The sequence below is a fragment of the Eublepharis macularius genome, chromosome 10, assembly GCF_028583425.1.
Source record: "Eublepharis macularius isolate TG4126 chromosome 10, MPM_Emac_v1.0, whole genome shotgun sequence".
In the NCBI taxonomy this organism is placed as follows: domain Eukaryota; kingdom Metazoa; phylum Chordata; class Lepidosauria; order Squamata; family Eublepharidae; genus Eublepharis; species Eublepharis macularius.
Window position 1 is genome coordinate 35889535 of NC_072799.1, and position 23193 is coordinate 35912727.

The window sequence follows — 23193 nt, forward strand, 5'->3', positions numbered from 1 at the left end:
AGTTGGGATCTTGGTTTATTGCTTGGGCAGAAGATAGAAAATATTCTATCTGGTTCTTTGTGATATCATCAGAAGATAAATGAGGCTGGGAAGTCTACAAGCTTTCCCCTCCCATCTTTCTCTTTCATGTAAATCTAAATCCTTGTAATGTCCTCTAGATGAATTGGAATGTGTTTAACATAAATCCTTGTACTAAGATACTGTTGGCCATGCCCAAGCTGGGCATAACAATCCATAGGAAATGCCAATCCAGAGGAAATTACATTTTTTGTGCATCCTTGACCATGGGACAATGCCATGGTGCCACTTAAGGTCTAACATAAGCTGCATAATGAGACCTCTCTGCCATAACTCCAGCTTGCAATGTGAATGGGAAAATGAAAGGGGCCCTTGTGTAAAAGAAGGCAGGTACCATCAAAGGCTTGAAATTCGTAAGGTGCTCAAAGGCTTACCAAACTGAGGAAGTGTTTCTGAATCACCCCTCCCCAATTCTGAACTTGAATTCTAGAATTAATTATGAATATTATTATTGCTATCTGCTTTGATGTATATCTGATTTTATGTGATTCATAGTCTCTGTTTTTTCAGTCAATATCATATTGTACTTTCAGGTCTTTTCCAGAAATATCTTTTATGTGCCTTGTTATTAAGTTAAATTGTCTACTAAGGGATCTGATCTCTCTTCTCATGTGCCATTCAAATCATTCTATGTCCTTCTCAAATTTTCCTTGACTATCATGGGCATTTCAATCTTACATCTAGATCAAATTATATTTTCCTGCAGGTTTATCGAACACATCTTCAGTTTCCTCACATATTATTACTATTTCTTCATTAGCATAAACAGAAGTATTTTTACACATAACTACTGTTGTGAAACGGCACTGGCAATCTGATGCAATGACAGTGATACATAAATTGGGGCTCCAGCAGCTTTGAAAACTAGAGTCATACTGCTGTGCTAACTACCTAGTGCATCAAAAGCTCTCAAGAACATAGCTACTTTGTTTATCATAAAAGGTTCTATTGGTTCCTTTGGAGTTAGTACAACTTGGCCATAGTTTTTCCAAGTAGAGGCTACCAGGGGGAGGGAAGAAAGGAAAGCAGAATATGGAGACAGATAAATATAGATTGGGTGAGAGGGACAGAAGGGTGCAGGAAAAGAGGGGGAGGCAATGGAGGCTTTCAGGGAAGCAAAAAAGTAGGGAAAGAAGAAATAAGATAATTCTTGAAAGTCCTTGTGGATCCTCTGTTTGTAATATTCTAATAAGAATGTCAGTATTCTTCATTTATATGTCATTTTTTGATTTGAAAAGTATTAAAAGTATTTACAACAACCAAATGAGGAAAGAAAACATTCTTTATACATCTAGTACAAATGAAATAGGTTTCTAAGTCTGGAGGCATTTAAATTATCAGTCATCATAATCAAGACTTCTATCTTCCATTAGAAACATTTTGGGACTACAGCAAAACTAATTCTTGTCTTCCTTACTGTTTTTAATAATACCTTGAATTTCTCCCCTAATTTCTCATTCAGCTACTGACTTGGGACAATTTCTGGTGAGCTTCTGAGACCTCATAAAATCTTGGCCTGCGGTGGTACCTCTATCCCAGTTTAATCTCTCATCGGCACCAGCATCACATCATATAGTTTGGTTTTCCTTGAAGGGTAGGAATAATACTCTTATCAGCCATAGTATGGGACAAACTCCTCAAGGACAGATTGCAGTCAGATACTTGATTAAGTTCAGTCCGGGATGTGACTGATTGTTCCAGCGAGTTTGCAAGAAAAATCCATTTATGAAAGTGTACAAGCCTCTAGCTAAGCATACTCTCCACTCCACGATAGAAGCTTTATTATATATAATATATTTAAAAAGCTTCATAGAAAAATGTCTCCAGAAATAATGGAATATCCAGTTGCCAAAAAAACAACGAAGCCCATAGAATTTTTTTATGACAGATATATCATTAGTTAATAATGGAAAGCAAAGAATGACCTGACTTCAGAGTGTCAGGAGCTGCCTCAGTTCTTTCTTGACTAACATACCTGCTTGAATAAGGCACCATTTCTTAAAGGCCAGCTGGCTTGTTGCTAGGATACACTGTGGGGTACGTTTCTAGCTGCCATTCAAGCTTGCTGAAAAACTAATAGGGCATTCCTGACAAGAGATTTCTGGCTGAAAAGGAAAATTATTTTACAATATATTTTTAGCAGGTATATAAATATCACTTAGTGAGCCTTTATTTAACAATGGCAGCCAAAACAGCAACAGGGAGAAGAACAGGAAGAAGAAAGTATGGATAGAGCAAATAAACAAAAAACCTAAGAAAAAGTAAAAAAAAGAAAAACAACCAGAAAATTGTTTCTTGCCAGTTGTTGGGATAGTGGGAAATAGTTAGGTTTGTTATACCTGTCAGCAGAACCATAAAAAGAGATAGACCATCTCAGTATAGATTATATAGCTCTCTGGGTTTGTATCATTTCACTAACATACACAAACCATACTTCTTCCAGTATTCATGAGGAAATTTTTAGTATTCTCCTGGTATTGTTATGCTCTTCTCTCACTATATTGGTATGTTTCAGTTGCCCATCACAATGTTCTATTCCTTGAAATTATTCCTCCTTTCCTAACAAATTTTGAGGAATTATCCCACAACTTCATTCCGTGATTTCCTTGAAACTTGAACTCGTCATTTTGGTTGCTAAAGTATAATACTCTTATTAAGAAGTATTTTTAAAGAAAACCCTAACAAATGGAATAAAATACTTGTTGGAGTCCACACCTAAGATCAGATATGCTTCAACAGTCATATGGAAGTGGCATATGTGATCCCAGGACAGCTGTAGTGACTGTACATGTTAAAAAGTGTGAGTTCCAAGACAGATCGTAATGGATAGTTCTCCTGTTTCCTGTTTCATAAGTGCATATCAAATGCAAATGGTCTTTTTAAAAACAGAAAGCAGATACTTTGTCCTCCAACCTCTATCCAAAAAGAAGATGCAAAACATGTGAGTTAAACTAGGGTTTATTTCATGAGAGCTGAAACTCCTCAATTATTCACTGCAAGTTCTTTAAAAGGCATCCTTAAGGTATTGCTAGCATTTGAAAAACCCCATCCAGCTCAGCTAGGCTAATGCAGAACTGCCTTGCTTTTCCAAGTTTACAAAAAAATACCCATGCAGACAGAGATGTTGATATCAGCAATTGGCATTAACCCTCCATGCTGGTGAGTGTAAAGGTTCAAGTGATGGTGTCCTGTACAAAGGGAGTTCTGTCTTCGAGGACATCTTGTCCTTAAATGTCCCAGCCAGAGTGCTCTATCTTAACTTCCGCCATGCAATTCACACTAATCCTACAAAGTTCCCTATTTAAGGCCTAGCCAACTAACTGGGATGGGGCCTACTTAAGTGTCCTCCAAGAACAATGTAATGGTGGGGAAAAGGTCCTTATGGTTGGAATAGGTGACTCAGCATGCCTTTGACATTGGGGGTGCTGCATGTCTTTGTATGTATGTGTAAATCTAGCCAAGTGAGTTGCTACTCTTTTGTCTAAGGTGGGAATGCCTCCTGACTCCTCCTCTTGTCTCTATGCCTCTTGGGAGATTGCTCTCTCTCTCTCTCTCTCTCTCTTGTCTCATGGTTTTCCAATAGGCTTGCCATTGCCCGGCTGGGGGCGGGAGGTCCCCTGCTCCCACTTCCTCCCCCCCCCCCACTTACCTGGCCAGTGGGGTGTGTGCCACTGGACAGGTAAGTGGGGTGCACCCCAGCACAGCATGCCCCTGTGCTCCGCAACAGGCCCATTGGGGGTCAAATTGGGCCCATGGGGGGGATTCAGCCCTTTGGGGAGCACATACGCACTCCCGGGCCACCCTTTGATCCATGTGATGACATCACTTCCCAGAAGTTATGTCATCACACATGTTGGCTTTTTTGCCACCACATCACACTGACTGCTCATATTTAGTTTACAGTCCACTCTTACCCCAAGATCTCTTTTGCATACACTACTACCCAGAAGTGTATCCTCTATCCTGTATTTGTGCTTCACATTTTTGTGGCCCAGATGTAATACTGTGCACTTATCTATGTTGAATTGCATCCTGTTCACAACTGCCCACTTCTCCAGAGTGTTCAGGTCTTGTTGAATTTTAACTATATCTTCTTGGGTGTTTGCCACTCCTCCCAATTTGGTATCATCAGCAAATTTAATGAGTAGCCCCTTTACCCCTTTATCATTGATAAAAATATTGAAAAGTACTGGGCCTAAAACCGAGCCCTCTGGCACCCCACTGGACATCTCCCTCCAATCTGATGAAATGCCATTGACCACCACTCTTTGGGTGCGGTCCTCTAACCAGTTCCCTATCCACCGAACTGTCCTATAGTCCAGTCCACACTCTTCCAGTTACCCATTAGAATGTCATGGGGAACCTTATCAAAAGCTTTACTGAAATCCAGGTAAATCATGTTGACAGTTCTCACGATCCCATAAGCTCGTCACTCGATCAAAGAAGGAAACCAGGTTGGTCTGACAAGATCTGTTGGGGACAAAACCACGTTGACTTCCTTGGATCAGTAAACAGTCCTTCAGATGCTTACAGATTGATCCCTTTAAAATCTGCTCTAATATCTTCCCAGTGACAGAAGTCAGACTGACAAGACTGTAGTTTCCCAGGTCATCCTTCTTCCCTTTCTTAAAAATTGGGATAACATTCGCTCTTCTCCAATCTTGTGGCACATCCCCAGTCCTCCAGGATGCCTTGAAGATGATGGACAGATGCTCTGCAAGTTCTCTAGAAAGTTCTTTGAGCACTCTTGGGTGCACACCATCCAGTCCAGGGGAATTGTATTCATCCAGTGCAGCCAGGTGCCTCTCCACAACCTCTCTGTCAATATCAACTAGCCCCCCAGATGTCCTGTTGTGTCTACTACCATCTCTAGATGGGCTCCAGTTCTTCAGGGAGAAAACAGGCAAAAAAGTCATTAAGCCTGTCTGCTTTTTCTCTGCCCTCCATCAGAGTTTCCCCTTCCACTCCCAACAGCAGTTCAATTGCCTCTTTTATCTTACATTTATTTTTCATTTTGTAGAAGTTTTTCTTATTGTAGCGAGCCCCCTTGGCCAGACCCAGCTCATACTGAGCTTTGGCTTCTCTGATGGCTGATCTGCAGTACCTAGTAACCCTCATATATTCCTCTTTAGAGGTCTGTCCTTCTCTCCATTTCCTGAACATTTCCTTTTTCTCCCTTAACTTATTCTGGAGCTCTCTGTTCATCCACATCAGGTTTTTGGAGCCCTTACTATTTTTCCGTCTTGCTGGAATAGTGAGGGCCTGAGCTTGCAAAAGCTCATGTTTGAGAAGAGCCCACTCTTCACTTACTCCTTTCCCTTCCATCACACTCCCCCACAGAATGACTCTCATCAAGCCTCTGAGTTCATTGAACTTGGCTCTACAAAAATATAAACCTATGAGTCTGGCTACGAACTTTCTTGGCCCCCCACAGCAACTGGAATTCAAGGATGACATGGTCACTTCCTCCTAAGGTCCCCACCACCTTTACCCCATCTACCAATTCTTCCCTGTTGGTTAATATTAAGTAGAGATGGGCATGCAACAAAAAACAAACAAACTGGGAGGTTTGTGGTTCGTGGGTTTCATGAACCACAAACCATGGAACTGGACCAATTACAAACCAGTTCATGGTTCGTGGGGTTTAAATGACCCTTTCCGGCCTTAACAGTGGCAGGGAAATGGGCATTTAACAGTTTAAAGGGCCCTTTCCTGCCTTGCAAGCGGCAGGTCCCTTTAAACTATCAGCTGGCAGGCAGCAGGCGGGGACCCCCCTCACCGTCTGCCAGCTGATAGTTTAAAGGGACCTGCAGGTGTCTGGGCCCCTTAAACTGCCCAAACCCCAGCCCCTCTACCCCTTTACCCACCAGCCACCACCCCCCAGCCCCAGTCCCAGCCCCACACTTACCTTCCCCTGAAGTGTGGTATCCTTCCTCTCCTCCCAGGAGAAGCAGGAAGGCCATTTTTGGCCTCTTCTGCAAACCTGGGGGCCTGCAGGATGGTGGAAGAAGCCAAAAACAGCCTCTTTCACCGCCCTGCGGGCCCCCATGCCAGCAGAAGAAGACAAAAATGGCCTCCCTGCCCCTCAAATTGCCCGCTGCGGTGGCCATTTGAGAGGCGAGGCTGAAAACGGCCTTCTCACCCCTCAAATGGCCGCCGTGGCAGCCATTTGAAGGGCAGAGAGGCCGATTTCAGCCTCCTCCACTGCCTTGCGGGCCCCCAGGGTATTGGAAGAGGCTGCAAACAGCCTTTTCACCCCTCCTGGGAGGAGAGGAAGGGCGCCGTGCCATAGGGGAAGGTAAGTTTGGGTCTGGGTCTGGGTCTGGGGGGTGGGGGTAAGGGAGCTGGGATTTGGGCAATTTAAAGGGACCTGCCCTTGCAAGTCCCTTAAAGGGGCAGTTTAAATGGCCATTTCCCTGGGGAAATGGCCATTTAAACTGCCCCTGTAAATACGACCCAACAAACCAGTATACAGTTCATGGAAGTTCCATGAAAAGGAGCTTCCATGAACACTGGTTCACGAACCCCAAACTGGTCTGGTTCGTGGGGGGGTTTTGGGTCATATTTAGGTTCATGCCTATCTCTAATATTAAGTCCGGTATGGCTGAGCCCCTTGTAGCTTCCTCCACCATTTGAAAAAAGAAGTTATCGGCTAGGCAGGTCAGGACGTTGCGTGATTCTTGTCGCTTTGCTGAGCTTGTCTCCCAGCACACATCGGGGAAGTTGAAGTCACCCATAATTATAAGGTTCTGATGTTTGGATACTCTACCAATCTGTTCAAGGAGGGCAGCATCCATTTCATCTCCCTGGTCAGGTGATGTGTAGCAGACTCCAACAATACTCTTTGTCCTTCCTCCCCTTATTTCCACCCATACATATACATGTGTGTCTTACTTGAATTCCCACCTCTTGGTGCTGAACAACCCTTTCCACATTTGTAAAGGTCTATTTGTAAAGGGTAAAAGCTAATTAGAGGGTCTTTTGGTTTGTATTAAATTGTACTGTGTAACTTTTGTTTGCTTACTGGTATTTCTTTCCTGGTTAGAAGCAGTAGACGCCAACGGGCTGGAGTTATACCACATTTTTCTTTTCATACTCCCTTACTTCAGCAGGAAGAAACTAGGATTACAATACTTTTTAAATTACACAGCAGACTGCTAACTAATCTGCTTTACTACCTTGATGTTCTCTCCAAAATTTGATTTCAAGATCACTATAGCCCAAAGACTCAAAGTAGTTAATAGCCAGTAGAAATCTGTACCTTTAAGTCATAATCCAAAGCTCTAGGAGGCTTCCATGTCTATGCTGAGCTTTGTAGCTTTAGGGCAATTGCAAATACACAACAGTCCCTAACAAACAGGAGATCACCTGCAGGGACAATAGGATCTCAACAGAAGCATCTAGCAATGGACAGGTTAAATTTGATCTATTTAACACTTATAACCCACCATTACAAAAAGGTGCAACAGAGTTCATCACAAATAATTAAAAGCATATCATTTATTAAAACCAATACAAATTACAATATTGCCTGCCTTGCTACAGATCAATAACCTAATGATCTTTATGTTTTTGGGGCTGAAGATTTACATAACCCATTAATGAGGAAAAGTGATTCCGGAATTGATTATCATTATCACCATCATCTTTGGGAGAGAGAAGAGGACTTGGAGTTATGATGGGAAGAAGACTTGACTTTGGAATGAAATAACAGGATGAAAAACCCAAGAATGGCTGGGAAGGAAAAAGTCCTAAACAAGGTCTGAAACAGAAATCAGGTAACTTTTAAATTATTCTGTTTACCTTTTATCCTAGAGACTGGTTTACACATACTGCTCTCTTCAGTTTCCCTTTGCATAGCAGTTGTGGTTGCTTATTTCCCCTCACCTATATGATTTTTTTTTGTAAAAAATGACTACAAATTCAATAAAGCTACATTTCCACTCTTTTCCAATATGGCCAGTTTGCAGCTAGATAAAAGCCAATGCATAACAAGGTAGAGAGAGGTGAGGAATGGATTCACCTGCCTGGATTTGAATTACTTTAGCAAGTAAGATCAAGATAGGTAGCTGTATTAGTCTGTCTGTAACAGTAGAAAAGAGCAAGAGTCCAGTAGTAGGGATGTGTGCTTCGGGTTTCTGATTCGGGAAATTTCACGAATTGGACATGATTTGCAAAGATTTGGGATTTCCGAAACAACCTCAGTATACCTAGGCCGTTTCTGAAACCCTGAACCAAAGATTCCCAAAGCTATTTGTGTAGCTTCGGGGCAAGGGTTGAAATGTCCCTCTCCATGCCGCTGTGCAGCAGGATGGTGAGGGATATTTAAACCACCAATCAGCTGTTTGTTGGGGTTTCTGACAAGCAGCTGAGTACAGCCTGCCGGGGTTTAAATTTACCTCTCCCTGCTGCTGTGCAGGAAGGAAGAGGGACATTTAAATCCCTGACTCAACCGCTTGTCAGGGGTTTTCCTGACAAGTGGCTGAGTGCAGCCTGCCCGGCTTAAATGCCCTTCTCCCTGCTGCTGCGTAGTGCCAGGGAGAAGGGCATTTCACTCCGGACTCAGCCGCTTGTCAGGGGTTTCCCTGACAAGCGGCTGAGTGCAGCCTGACATGGAGTGAGGGGAGACTTTGAAGGGAAGTAGACTCCACACGAGGCTTGCAAGCCGCGCAGTGAACCTGCTTGCAAGCCATGCCAGGAAGCTCCTTCCCTTCATAGTCTCCCCCTTTCCAACTGACTGGAGGAGGTGGGGACTTTGAAGGGAAGATGCTTCCTTTTTTGGCCTCCTCCGCCACCCTGTGGGTCCACAGGGTGGCGGAGAAGGCCGGAGCCGCTACCTCCAGCCCATCCAGCCCCTCAAATGGCCACTGCGGCAGCCATTTGAGGGGTAGGAAGGGCCTTTTTGGCCTCCTTCGCCACCGTGCAGGGCTGCAGGGCAGCAGAGAAGGCTGGAGCCACCTCATCTGGCCCTTCCAGCTCCTCAAACAGCTGCTGCAGCAGCCATTTGAGGGGTAGGAAGGGCCTTTTTGGCCTCCTTCTTTGCCGCATGGGCCCACAGGGCTGCGAAGAAGGCAGGAGCGGCTGCTGCTGGGCCGTGTCCTCCACCACCACTGCAGCAGAGTCAAAGGAAGTGGGAAGCTGGGGCTGGGGAGTGGGGGCTGGGGCTGGAGGTTGTGGGGTTTGAGGTGTTTAAAGGGCTCTTCCACTTGCAAGCAGCAGGAAAGGTCCCTTTAAACTATCAGCTGACAGGCAGCAGGGGGGATCCCCCCTTGCCACCTGCCAGCTGATAGTTTAAATGGACTTTTAAAGGACCAGGTAAGTGGGTTGGAGGGGACAGGGGCTAAGTAGAGGGGGGTGAGGAGCTGGGGGGTGGCAGTGCTGGGAGAAAACCAGCTAGAACTTGTTGCCCCCTGCAGGACCTTCTCTTCTTCTTTGTATACAAGACATTACTGTACTCCAACAAGAATTGCATTGTTAATTTCCCAAATCTTTTAATATTTGAATATATAATTGAGTTGAGTATGCTCCCCTTTCCTCCTTAGTTATTGTTCAACTTCTATGTCTTTATTACTGCTTGTGTTCTACTCTGGTTGTCCTTGTCTGACATTTCTGAATGCCATTAATAGATTTTGTACGTGAACCTTTCCAATTTGATTGCAAACTATTTTGTCTCAACAGTTAAAGAAAGTGACTCCGTTTTCCTGAAATAAACATATTTTCTCCTATGTATACAAGGGCATCTAGTTTATCAGAATTCAAGTACAGAAGAAGTGAAAGAAACACAGCTAGAAGAATGTATTTTATTCTATGTATTTTTATTTTCTTTTTTAAATCAACATTCCAGTGCAGAGTAAAAATGAAAAAAGATTTTTAAAATTATCAGCAGAAAACATAATTCTTTTAATTAAATTTATTATTTTCCGCATGATCACAGGACAGTAGTCATAATGGATACAAGAAGAAATTCACTTCTCATAATCATTACATTATCAGCACAAAATCTGGAAATACAGATATGGAACAACTGTGGATTCTGACATTATCAATGCCACAGTAGTAATCCAGAACTTCAGATCCAGAGAAAACTTGGCAGAGCAGATTTGCATTTCCGGTATAGCTGTATCAAAGATGAAAAAAAATCTTTTCATACAAGCTATGATAGAAATAACCTTATGATAGCTCCTGTAGTGGTTCCTGTTGGCATGTATACATGAAATATATTATTCTGGATGTTTCAGCCATGAAATTTGCTGAGATTGATCTGTGAAGCTGTATTCCTGCACAGTTGTTGATTACTGAAATGAAGATTATTTAAACAGCGAGTTTTGTACCTAGCAAAGTCATGCTGAAATAAACTGACAGGTTAAGTGTAACCACATCTTTGTTACCTGTCCCTATGACTCATGTTAGTTCTGCTTGAACTCATCTAAGGCACAATTCAGTGAATTTTTGTGTACTTAATTCCATGGACTTCAATATCATGCCAGTCCTTATTGCATTATAAGGCAGGAGCAACTGGCTGTATTGTTGTCTTGTATTGCTGAAGAACATCTATACTTGAAGCAAGGCAGTTGTTTTCCCTGTAAACCAGAAAAGATCATCAGTTTTCAGCATTTAGTAATCTTGGCATTTCAAGAGTATCTTCTAATGGATGGCAACATGTGCTATTTATAAATATTTTATCAAGATCACTTCATACTAAATGCTGTCCTTTCCAGCTAAATAGTCACACTAACTGCAGGAAAATGGGCAGTTGTTGCTTCTACAAGCAGATTCCTTTTTGCAAATTAGACTATAAAATAATAATGCTAACATGAGTTTTGTGTATAGCTACAGTTAGATAAGGTTGGGTGATCATTTTTAGATGACCTGGAGACATAATGGGGTTCCCTAATTACATAAAGCTGTTAAAAGATAAGAGGCACAGTTCTTCAGTGCTAGTTTCTTCTAGTCAACTTCTATCTCTAACATTGCTACAAAGATACCATAGGACTATCTTCTCCTCATTGTTCCATCGAAGTTATTTCTGTTAGCTAAGTGTGGTTTCCTCAAGTTAGTAACTCAATAAGACTAGTCTCCGTTGATTAATATTATGAAGTCTGGTAAACAATAGGGCAGAAAATCCTAAAATTGAAGAATAGTAACTTCCCTCCCTTTCTCCCACCCCCTACACCACTACCCAAAATGGTGATGTTTAGGTCACAGTTAATTTTAAAATCTGTTCTAGCTGTTTCCCTTTCTGTCATTTCAACATGTACACTGAATTTGTGACAGAGTCATCCAGCTGGTTGAAGTGATAAAAATAAGTTGCAATTTCAGAAATAAAGTTACAAATATATATCATGTTCTGACAGATAAATTGAACCTATTTGAAGTAGCGGTCCATCAACTTTCCAAGGTGGAAAAGGCTGATGCATCTATTCTGGCCCTGCTGTTTCAATGACACTTGTCACCCTTTAAAACAAAAACACCTCACTATGTTAGAAGGGCTAGGGAAGCAGAAGGTTCTGCAATGTTCAGAAAGGAGAATAATGGGAGCTTTAAAGATTATTGGTTCTATAAGGACACACTTGTAAAATTGTTACTTAGGAAAAATGGACATTATAATTGCATTTTTTTTTAATTTGGCAGAATTAGGAAATCAAACTACCTATATGGATTGCACGTTCTTGTATTTATTCCTTCCATGTTGCTTTTCAAAGGAGAATGTATATGTCCTGCTCAAATGCCTAATGTAGCTTTTAAGCTCAACAAGATGCTATCGCAATATTGTTTTTATTTTAGTTCCTTTCTATGTGCCCCCTCTTTCATAGTAATAGAGGAATGACAAGTTTGGCCTAGCTACAGTCTTAATAACTCACAGCAATCATGTACAGTGTTATTGAACAAACCATATAAACTCTACCCACTACATATATAGAAGTATGGATAGATTGTAATGTTTCATTCCTGCTCCAAGATTAGAAAGGACCAGGAAATACATAGGGAAACAAGAACAAGGGAAACATTTACTTTTTAAAACTCTCTTGTAGTAAATTCTCAATCTAACATCTGACACCAATCCAGAAAACACAATAAATCATCCCCTAGGCCTCAGGAACATCTCACTAATAGCATTTCCCTCTTGTCTGAGTTGAGCTTGTAGTTGTTAACCCTCATTCAGTCCACAACAACCTCCAAGCATCTGTTCAGCATATCCAGTACATCATCAGACTCTAAGGTAGAGGAGAAACAACTCAGGGTCAACAGCATTCTAATATTTTACTCTAAATCCCAGATGATGTCAGCCAATAGTTTTAGGTGTATGTTGGAAAATATGGAAAACAAAACAGAGCTCTTTTGCAGCCCCTAACAGAGCTAAAGTGCCCTAGGAGCACTATTTGGAAACATCCCACCAGATAGGAGTAAACCCACAGGAGCACAGTACCATCTACTGCCCATGGAAAGAAGCCTAGCATGGTTAATGGTATCAAGAGATCAGGGAGAATCTGCAAGAACTGCCCACCCCCACTCTAGGCATTTTGAGCTAAGCTCAGGTTTACTGAAAACTTAAAATTTTAGCAATCCATCTTAAAGTTTTCTTTAAATTTTTATTATTAATGCGGGACCCCTGAATGGCTTCCCCATACACGTGCCAGTATTTAGATAGTCCTAATCTGGCTCCAAGTTCTCAATATCACCACACCTTACTCTTCCTTGCCAGCACATAAAACCCACCCACATCAACACCATCCTCTTACATTGGTTAGTTTGCAGATTCAAGTGATGATATGGAATACAGAGAGTTCTCTAACCAGTCACTGGCCAGCACACAGTGTCTGGTTTGGTCATCTATCTTCAACAAAAAATACCTCAGGATGCTTCCTGATCTAACCAAGTCGATAAAAAATAAAGTGAAAATAAAGAGTGAAAAGGGAATATAGTGTTATCTGCCTTGGCCTTCGGAATATGAAGAAGTAATGCTGTAGAATAAGAGTGAGATTCATTGTTGTTCTCTATTGCTTTACCACCTGCCTTAGCCTGCCCATACAGACACTACAGATGGGCACAAATTGAATTACGACCAAAAAAATGCATGAACCAGGCCGGTTCATGGTTTATGCGAACCACTGGTTCGTGGAAGCTCATTTCAGTTCACTTCAACGAACTGGTCTACTGGTTCGTTTGGGTTGTATTAAAGGGGCAGTTTAAATGGCCATTTCCCCAGGGAACTGGCCATATAAACTTTTCATGCTGCTTGCAAGAGGCAAGGCCCTTTAAACTATCAGGTGGCAGGCAGTGAGAGGGGGATCCCCCCTGCCTGCCAGCTGATAGTTTAAAGGGCCCTGCCACTTGCAAGCAGCAGGGCCCTTTAAACTGCCCAAACCCCACCCCCACCTCCAGCCCTCCACCCCCAGCTCCAGACTTACCTTGCCCTGCAGGCCTGTGGTCTCCTCCCCCTCCTCCTGTGAGGGGCAAGAAGGCCCCTTCCGCTGCTGCATGGGCCCACAAAGCAGTGGAGGAAGCCGAAAATGGCCTTCCCGCCCCTCAAATGCAGGAAGGCCATTTTCGGCTTCCTCCGCCACCCTGTGGGCCCACGCAGCGGCACAAGAGGCCAAAAATGGCCTTCTCACCCCTCATGGGAGGAGGGGGAGGATGCTGCGGGCCTGCAGGGCAAGGTAGGTGTGGGGCTGGGGCGGGGGGTGGGGAGTGGTGTTTGGGCAGTTTAAAGGGCCCTGCTGCTTGCAAGCAGCAGGTCCCTTTAAACTATCAGCTGGCAGGTGGCGAGGGGGGGATCCTTCCCACTGCCTGCCAGCTGATAGTTTAAAGGGACCTGCCACTTGTAAGGCAGGAAAGGGCCCTTTAAAATGTCAAATGCCCCTTTCCCTGCCGCTGCTGGCAGGAAAGGGGCATTTAAATCCCATGAACCGCAAACCACAAACTGGTTTGTAAACTTGCCCCAGTTCGTGCTGTATATCCTGATCTGGATAGCCCAGTTGGTCCTGATTCATCAAATCTCAAAAGATTTCAATTACTAAGCAAGAGTCGGCCTTGCTTAGTAAATGAATGGGAGACCTCCAATGAAGACCAGGGTCACAGAGGCAGGCAATGGCAAACCACCTCTGTTAGTCTCTTGTCATGAAAACCCCACCAGGAGTTGCCATAAGTCAGCTATGACTTGAGGATACTCTCCACTACATGCAGCTGTATAAATTCCTAAATTAAGGAAAGCAAAATAAGAAGGAAGGTAAACTAAATGAGCCAAAGCCAGTCAAGTTGTAGCTTACAAAAATGCCTGTAATGTTTAATGACAATTTGGAGTGGCAAGATGGGGGAGAGTTGACTGATGGGGATGCCAGCAGTGGAAAAGACTAAATGACAAGAAGAAAAAGCAGACACTTGGCAGTGGCTTTAAATTAAAACACTGAAGAGTCCTGGGATATAGAAACATGGGAAAGGGGGAAAAAAGAACATTAGCGCTAAGTAATTATTTCAGCTCTGTCTTCTTCGAGACTGTAGAAAGATGACACCTGCCTTAGCAAATGTCTATTCCTAGAACTCCACAGGCTGAGTTTAGATAGACAGCTTTTTTGTTGAATGAGGGAAGGAAGTGGGGAAGTTTTCTGAAGGTCATTGAAAAATCTACTGATTTTATACATGCTGCCTATCTCATGCAGGGGAAGCAGCCATTTTGTAAACTCTTTATTTAGTAACTCTCAGCTTTCCTAATTTCCCAAAACTTTGAGGTGACTCGCTTCACTCCATTCACCTGTTCATCTTGGTTATCTGAGAAGTGATTATGATGTTGTTTGAAGGATCTGTGATCAGGGCCGGCGCCAGAGTTTCTGGCGCCTGAGGCTGGGGGCCATCTTCAGGACTGCTCCTGCTCCCTTGCGCATGCGTGCAGAGCACGCGCGCACACCTGGACTGCAGGGCGGAGGGCGGCTGGGCTGAGAGGCTGCCAGCCCAGCCAGGCATGGCGGGTGGCTGAGGAGGCGCGTGTGCGTCCTCCCAGCCATCCTACTCTGTTCCTCTGCACACCACCCTGGACACCTGCTGCGCCTGGCCCGCGGCTGCTGCTCACGACCGGGGGCACGTGTTGGCGGCAGCAGCATGGGAGAGCTAGGAGGCTGCAGTAGCCGTGGGCCAGGCATGGCAGGCAGCTGGGGCGGCATGCGGGCAGCTTTCCATCCCTCCCAGTCAGCCACCTGCATGCTGCTGCCGCCAGCCCCGCAGTGTGTGCGACCCGGCGCCAGTGCCCCCTCCAGCGCCTCAACACTGGAGGTGATCGCCGGGTTTGCCTCAATGGAGGTGCCGGCACTGTCTGTGATCTTTGTAATCTGTACTAGAAATAAATTATTGAAGATTATGGAGATAGTGTTAGCTTTGAAATCCCCCTTCTTCAGAATTACTGACAACAAAATCAAGTGCAATATTTCTGTTCTTTTGACACTTTGCCTTGTCCAGGTCATGGGTTTTATTACCTGCATATACATTGCCCAATTGGTGCTGTGCAAATGCCAGATACCTTAACAAGGTTATGCTTAATTTAGGAGTGTGACAGAGAAGCAAAATTTGTCGAGGCCGAGGCATTCTGATGGAAAATTTGCACTGAATACAGTAGCATGGGAGGGAAATGCAGGAGCAATATACTGGAAGGGCTGCAGTGGAAGTCTAGACTAGGTTCTACCATTGTACCCCCACTGACAGTGTGATTCTAGCACACTGCAGGCAAGAGGGCATAATATATTATGTTACTGATAGGAGCACCTTCACTTAATAAGGAGAACCAGGGCCACTATCATTGTAGCAGACTTCTATGTGATATATATAACACACTCTCAAAATGAGATAACATTGAATAGTAGTCAAAAACCTGAATTGGGGGCAAGGAAGGTCCTACTTCAACTGTCATCTCAAGAAAGCCAGGATGTATAGTGGTTATAGAGACCAGAAGGACCCAGATTCAGACTCCAACTCAGCTGTGATGCTAATTCAAGCCAGCCACTATGAGTCTCTGTACACAAGACATCTTACACAGTGACGCTCAAGTGACTTACTTTCTGTGTGGTCTTATATTCAAGTGTACTCTGTCTTTCCAGCAGTGCATGTCCACAATGGGAGAAGAAGTGTAAGATCTTTTACTTGAGTGCCCCTGTTTTAGATGTCTTGGAGAGACTATCTCTCAGCCTAATCCATCTTTCAGGGTTATACAATAACAACATTCGATTTATATACTGCCCTTCAGGAAAACGTAATACCGCACTCAGAGCGGTTTACAAATTATGTTATTATAAAAGGCAGGAGTGTGTGTGTGTGAGAAAGAGAGAGAGAGAGAGAGAGAGAGAGAGAGAGAGACTCACAAAGAGTGTTATGTCCATAGGTAATGAACTCATGAAGGTTAGTACCAGCATTTTGAACTGAAGTTGGAAGCACATTAGTAGCCAATACAGTTGAGTAAGAATTGGCTGAACATGGTGAAAGCGACAAGACCTACCACTAGGTCAGCTGCAGTACTTTAAACTTGTTGAAGCTTCTGAATTTGTCAAGGACAGTCTCATGTATAGCATATTGCTCTACACATAGAACCTATTGCAGAACTGAACCTGGAAGTTAATGAAGCATGTAGTCCCATCTTTTTTTTTTTTTTAAAGAAGGGTTCATAGATTTGATCCTGCATATTATCAATCAATCATTTTTCTTTCCTCTTTATGTGAGCTTTATATTTCATATTTATATTTAAAGCTCCTGAATTGGGTTGAACAACAGGAGGTTCTGGGCTGGGAACAAATAGGTTTCAGAAGAGGTTCATCTACCTTTGATCACTGAAATATACCTGCCTAGGTGGTTATTTTTTTGTGGGGTTTATGGTTCTTAAGGCGGCTTTTGATTCAATCTGCAGAGGGAGATTATGGGCTAAATTAGCCAATACACTATAGATAGATGACTTCTGAGGCTCATCCAGAAATTCCACATTGGTTTCACTGCCCAGCTTCATTGAGGCCAGGAATATTTAAATTAGACAAAGGAGTGGGGCAAGAATGCTTCTTAGGTCTATTTTGTTCAATTTATATATAGATGATATGTCTTCATATTTTTGGAGTCCATTCACCTGCCTAAATTGACCAAGATCAGTGTTCCTATCCTTCTTTATGCTAATGACACAGACCTTCTTTTCCACACAAAAGTGGGACTTCAAAGATCACTAAAGACATTTTTACAGTGTTGCTCCAAGGAGGGGTTACAAATGAAGCACGAGAAATAAAAAATAATGGTCTTCTCAAAGAAAAGGAAACCTTCTTTTTAATTGGCCCTTGCTTGACCGAGTTAAGGAATTCAGGTATTTGAGCATTTTGTTTACATCAGATTTGTCTTGGAGCATTCATCATAAATTGACATTTAATAAGACCAAACTGAGTGCAGGAGCAATTTTAATTTTTTTTTGCTATTCTAAATGTGGCAGTTATATTCCTAGTGGTATGCTGGCATTCAGTTTAAAAATTATAGAAAGCGGCAGACTCACCTGCAAGCAGGGTTGGCACCTGGGGCCGGACGGCGTGGAGGCGGGACTGGAACGGAGGCGGAGCATCCATCCCATGAGGGTCCAGCCGCATGGTCAGCGCCATTACTGTTCGAGCATCTGCCGGATCAACTAGCATCAGGTAAGGCAGGCAGATGCTTGGGTGGGGGATTCCCATCCCACGTCTGGTGGGGGGTGGCTGAGCCTGGGGGTCCCCGCTTCCCCTCGATTTCTGGAGGGGCCGTGTCTCTCGGGGGGGGTTGGAGGGGGGCGAGGGGGTGCATGCCCCCTCCCCCTCCCCTTCCGCGGGGCCGCCATGGTTCTTCCACCCCCCTTGCTGGCCTGGGGGGAGGCAGGGGGCAGGCGGCCGGGCCCCTTCGGCTCAAGACCGGCCTGCGCCTTACCTCCAGGCCCCCAGGCCCTCCCTCGGAGGCAGCGCAGGTGCGCTGCCCTGCGGCTGCCGGAGCAGCCGCGGCCGAATCCGGCCGGCGCTGCGTGCGGGCCCGGGGGGGTTTCCTGGCGGCGGCAGCGCAGGCGGGTGGCCTGGCTGCCGCCCGATCAGGGCGCTGCGGCCGCGGTCGGCCCGCGCCTCGCGACCGAACAGCCCGCGCCTTCAGGCCAAGCCCCCGGTCCCTCCTTCAGCGGCGGCGCGGGTGCCCGGCCCGGCGGAGGCCGGAGCAGCCACGGCCGAGTCGGCTTGCGCCGCGCGCGGGCCCGTGGGGCTTTTACCGGCGGTGGCGCGGGCGGGTGGCCCGGCCGCCGCACGAGCGGGCCGTTGCGGCCACGGGAGGCCTGGGGCCCTTGCGGCCGGCCGGCCCGGACCTTCCTTCCAAGCCCCCGGGCCCTCCAATGGCTGCGGCGCGGGCGCACTGCCCGGCGGAGGCCGGAGCAGCCGCGGCCGAGTCGGCTCGCGCCGCGCGCGGGCCCGCGGGGCTTTTACCGGTGGCGGCGCGGGCGGGTGGCCGCTACGGCGGCGCTGGGCCCTCATCCCGGGCCCAGCGGGGCATTCCCGGGACCAGCCTGCACCCCGAGCTTGGCCCCTGGGGTCTTCCCCTTCGGGCGGTGCGGGTGGGCTGCCCGGCCGCCGACCGGGCGGGCCTCCGCGGCTGCGGCGGTCCCGGGGTTCATCGGCAGCCCTCCGACGGCCTTTCCTCGGTGGCTGCCGTCTGGCATCTGCACTCAGACCCCCCCGCCGGGGGCCCTGCCCCTTGGCGGCTGCCGGGGGCGGGGCGCCGGGTGGGCGGGCGGCCCGTCTGCCGCGGGGGTCAACCGGTTGGGCTGGCGCCGGGCGGCCAGGCTGCCAGCGGCAGTGGTGTCGCACAGGGGCTGGCAAGCTGCAGCAGGCCGCCCCTGGCCATTCAGTAACGGGGGACCTTTCCACTTCGCAAGGGGGGGGGCACGGGGCCGAGCGAGTCACGGAAGCAGGCTGGCGGCATGGTTAAGCAGGCTGGCGGCATGGCTCGGGGCAGGCACCCCCCCCCATTCCCAGGGCTGGCCTCCCCAGGAGCGACCACGTGGTCCGGTCTGGCAAGCCGGGCTGGGCGCCCACGGCGGTGCGAGCGGGGACGTCTCCTGGAATTCCCCCCCCAGCGTCGCCCGGGAGCTGACCAACAGACCGCCTCGCAGGGCGGGCATTTCTTTATTTTACAGGACGAATGTCTCCAGCGGCGAGCACGAAGGGCAAGGCAGCGGCCAAGGCATCATGCCAGGGCCCGGTCACGAGGGGTGCGGCAGGGGCCCCTCGCAAGGTGTGGGGGGAACCCCGCCGGGTCCCCCGGGGGGCCGGGGCCCCCAGCAAAGGCACCAGCGGGGGGCTGCTGGTGCCCTCCGGGGAGCCGGGCTCGCGCAGGGCGTCCCCCCCTCTGCAAGGGGTCGACATCCAAGCGGCATGGATAAGCATGCAGGAGAACATGGCTGTGCTCTCCGCAGCATTTGGCGGGGGCGGGGCACCAGCTGCCAGCACCCGGGCCGCCATGGCTGGGGCCGCCGCCACCGCCCCCCCTCCTGTTCCAGCCCGCCAGAGCCCCCCGAAGGGGCCGGGGGGCAAGCGAGGGAGGGGTCACTCACCCCAAAGGGGGCCTGAGCGGCGGGAGGCCAGGCGCCCGACGCATAGGAGCCCATCGCAGGAGGTCAGGGACACGATCATGGTGGACGAGGAGGTGGACAAGCCAAGCCCAGAGGGCAGCTGGGAGAGTGATTCGGAACGAGGATGGAACAAAGGGCGGTCCAGAGCCTCAGGTCGACGGTCACGGAAGTCGCGCCGTAGGAGCCGGAGCCACAGCATATCGTCGTCCAGGGAGTCGAGAGGTGAGTCCTCCGGGGACGAGGATTGGGAAAGGAAGGCAAGGGACTACTGGGAGGCGGCGGCCTACGTCCCGGGGCTAGCTGAGTGGGCCCGGCGCCGCAGGCACCGGGGAAGAGCCCACATAGGGGCCAGGGCGGCGTGGGAGCATACCCCGGCAGCCCGGCGCGAGAAGTCTCCGCCACAGGTAGGGCCGGGGGAAGCCCCCATCGGATACCATCTGCCGGCTCGCGTGAGGGAGCGGATCTTAAACGGATACTACGTGGATGTTTTCACTCTACTGCAAGCAGAGGAGCCAGCGGGGGACATGGGTTCCCCCAGAAAGCGCAGGCGTCAGGATAGGGAGAGGCCGGCAGAGCGCACATTCACGAACTGGGTCCTGGGGTACTGCGAATATGCGGGAGTGGTCCAGGCGGCATACCCCGAGCGCGCGTGGCACCTCACCATGCACATGAGGGAGGTAGCGCACATCAAGGCCACATCAGGCGAGAAGGCGGCGCTAAAGTATGACGAGAACTTCCGGAAGAAGGCGTCCAGCAACGAGCTCACCCGTTGGGACCAGCTGGACAGCATGGGCTGGCTGCGGGCAGTCAACAGCAAGGGCATGGGGGAGCGTGCCAAGGCCGAAGCTTCAGGATACAGGCGCCACGCCGGCAAGCGCCCCTGCTGGGAGTTCAATGCGGGGGGCTGCCGCAAGGCTCGGTGCCGCTTCAACCACGTATGCGAGGACTGCCTAGGCTGTCACCCTCGGCGGGACTGCCACAAGGGCTCCGGATCGCAGTGGCCCTTTCGGGGAGGCACAGTCGGAAGCGGAGTCAGGGGGGAGGATGGGGCAAGAGCACCGGCAGCGGGGGGCCAGAGTGTCACCAGGGGCCCAGGAAAAAAATGAGACTGATGGCGCGGGGGACTGGCGTTCTCTCGCCCGAACGCCAGTCTCCCCAGCGGCACTGCAGCCTTGGCTGCAGCGCTACTCCAATCGGGCGGCCGCCACATTGCTCTGGAAAGGCTTTACCGAGGGCTTCAGGATTCCATACACGGGCCCTCGGGTCGCCACAGATGCGCCCAACCTCAAGTCAGCGAGGGACATGCCGGACGTGGTGGCGGTTAAGATCGAAAAGGAGGTGCAGGCTGGAAGGGTGGCTGGCCCCTTCGATGCACCCCCGGTACACAACCTGAGAGTGTCCCCGCTGGGTGTAGTCCCCAAAAAGACACCGGGAGAATTCCGACTGATTCATCACCTGTCCTACCCGAAAGGAGCATCAGTGAACGAAGCAATACCATCAGAGCTCTGCACCGTGCGTTACGCATCATTTGACCAAGCGGTGAACCTAGTACGGGCCTGCGGCCGGGGTGCCCTGATGGCCAAGTGTGATATACAATCCGCCTTCCGGCTATTGCCAGTCCACCCAGAGGACTGGTGCCTCCTGGGGTTCAAATTCCGGGAACAATGGTACATGGACAAAGCCATGCCAATGGGCTGTGCGGTGGCTTGCACGACCTTCGAGACTTTCAGCACATTCCTCGAATGGGCACTGAAGGATCGGGCACGCTCCCCATTCATTTCTCATTACCTCGATTACTTTATCATGTCAGGGCCGGCGGAGGGAGGGGAGTGCCAGAGGCTCTTAGAGCTGTTCCAAGGATTGGCCTGGGAGCTAGGCGTGCCGCTGGCCCAAGAGAAGATGGAAGGCCCCACTACTTGCTTGTCGTTCCTGGGGATAGAGATAGATTCGTTGCGGGGCACCTGCAGGCTGCCCCCGGAGAAGTTGAAAGGCCTGCAGGAAAAGGTCGGCTCGGCGCTCAAAGCCAAGAAGAAAACACTGCGAGAGGTGCAGTCACTCCTGGGGAGCCTTAACTTTGCTTGCAGGGTAGTGGCGCCGGGGAGGCCATTCTGCGCACGCCTGGCCAGAGCAACAGCGGGAATCACCGCGCCACAGCACCACATCAGAATAACGAAACAGCTGAAAGCTGACCTGCACGTCTGGGACATCTTCCTGAGGGACTTCAACGGAGTGTCCTGGTGGCGGGAGCCACTCGATCTGGGGGCGGCACTGCAGGTGCACTCCGACGCGGCAGGAGGCGTGGGCTTCGGGGTGTACTGGGCGGGCCAGTGGTGCGCGCAGAGGTGGCCCACGGCTTGGCTGGGGCGGGACATCCTCAGAGACCTCACGTTCCTCGAGCTCTTTCCCATCCTGACAGCCATAGAACTCTGGTCCGACCAGTTTAGCAACAAGAAGGTTCTCTTCTGGTGCGACAACCAAGCAGTGGTGCGGGTGGTGAACAGGCAGACATCACGCTCAGAGCGCGTCATGCGCTTGGTGCGCAGGATGGTTCTCCGGTGCCTGCAGAATAACATTGTGTTTGGGGCTCGCCACATTCCCGGAGTGGACAACAACATAGCAGACGCCCTTTCTCGCTTTCAGGAGGACAGGTTTCGAGAGATGGCACCAGACGCAAAGCAACAGCCAGACCCCTTCCCGGAAGAGCTGTGGGAGCTTGGGAGCACCGGATAGTACAGGGAGTTCTTGAGTCTTTGGCGCCTACGACTAGGCGGGCCTATGGGACCGCAGTCGCAGCATTTACAACGTTCCTCTCAGAGAGGCTAGGCCAGCCAGGACGCGACGTGCCAGAGGAGGCCCTGTTGGAATACCTGGCTCGGATGGACGAAGCGGGGTACGCACCCAAGACCATCAAGATGCACGTGGCAGCCATTTCATTCTTTTGCAAGGCGTCTGGGAGGGCAGACCCGACAGGTAGCTTTCTGGCTCGGAGGGCCGTGGCGGGTTGGGCCCGACGGGGGCCGCCCCGCAGGGACACCCGGCGTCCCATCACAGTGGGAGTCCTGCAGGGCCTGTTGCAACACCTGAAAGGGGTATGCCACTCACCCTTCGAAGCCACGTTGTTCGAGGCAGCCTTCAGCCTAGCGTTCTATGGGGCCTTTCGCGTCAGCGAGCTGGCGGCAGCCTCTTCCAGGGATCAGTCCAACAGGGCCTTGGCGCGAGTAGACGTATCAATCAAGGGGGGCAAACTTAAGATCAGGGTCCGGCAGTCCAAGACCGATCAGCTGGGACGTGGAGCGATCGTGCAGCTCCACGCCGTGGGGCGGGGGGCCCCGTGCCCAGTGCAGGCAGTCAGGGCATACCTGGACAGGCGCCCGGCCACCCCGGGTCAGCTCCTAGTGCACGCTGACGGCAGGCCACTTACCAGGTACCAGTTCACAGCAGTCATGCGGACCAGCCTACAGGCGGCAGGCTTCCCACCAGAGGCATACGGGTCCCACTCGTTTCGCATCGGAGCAGCCACCACAGCAGCA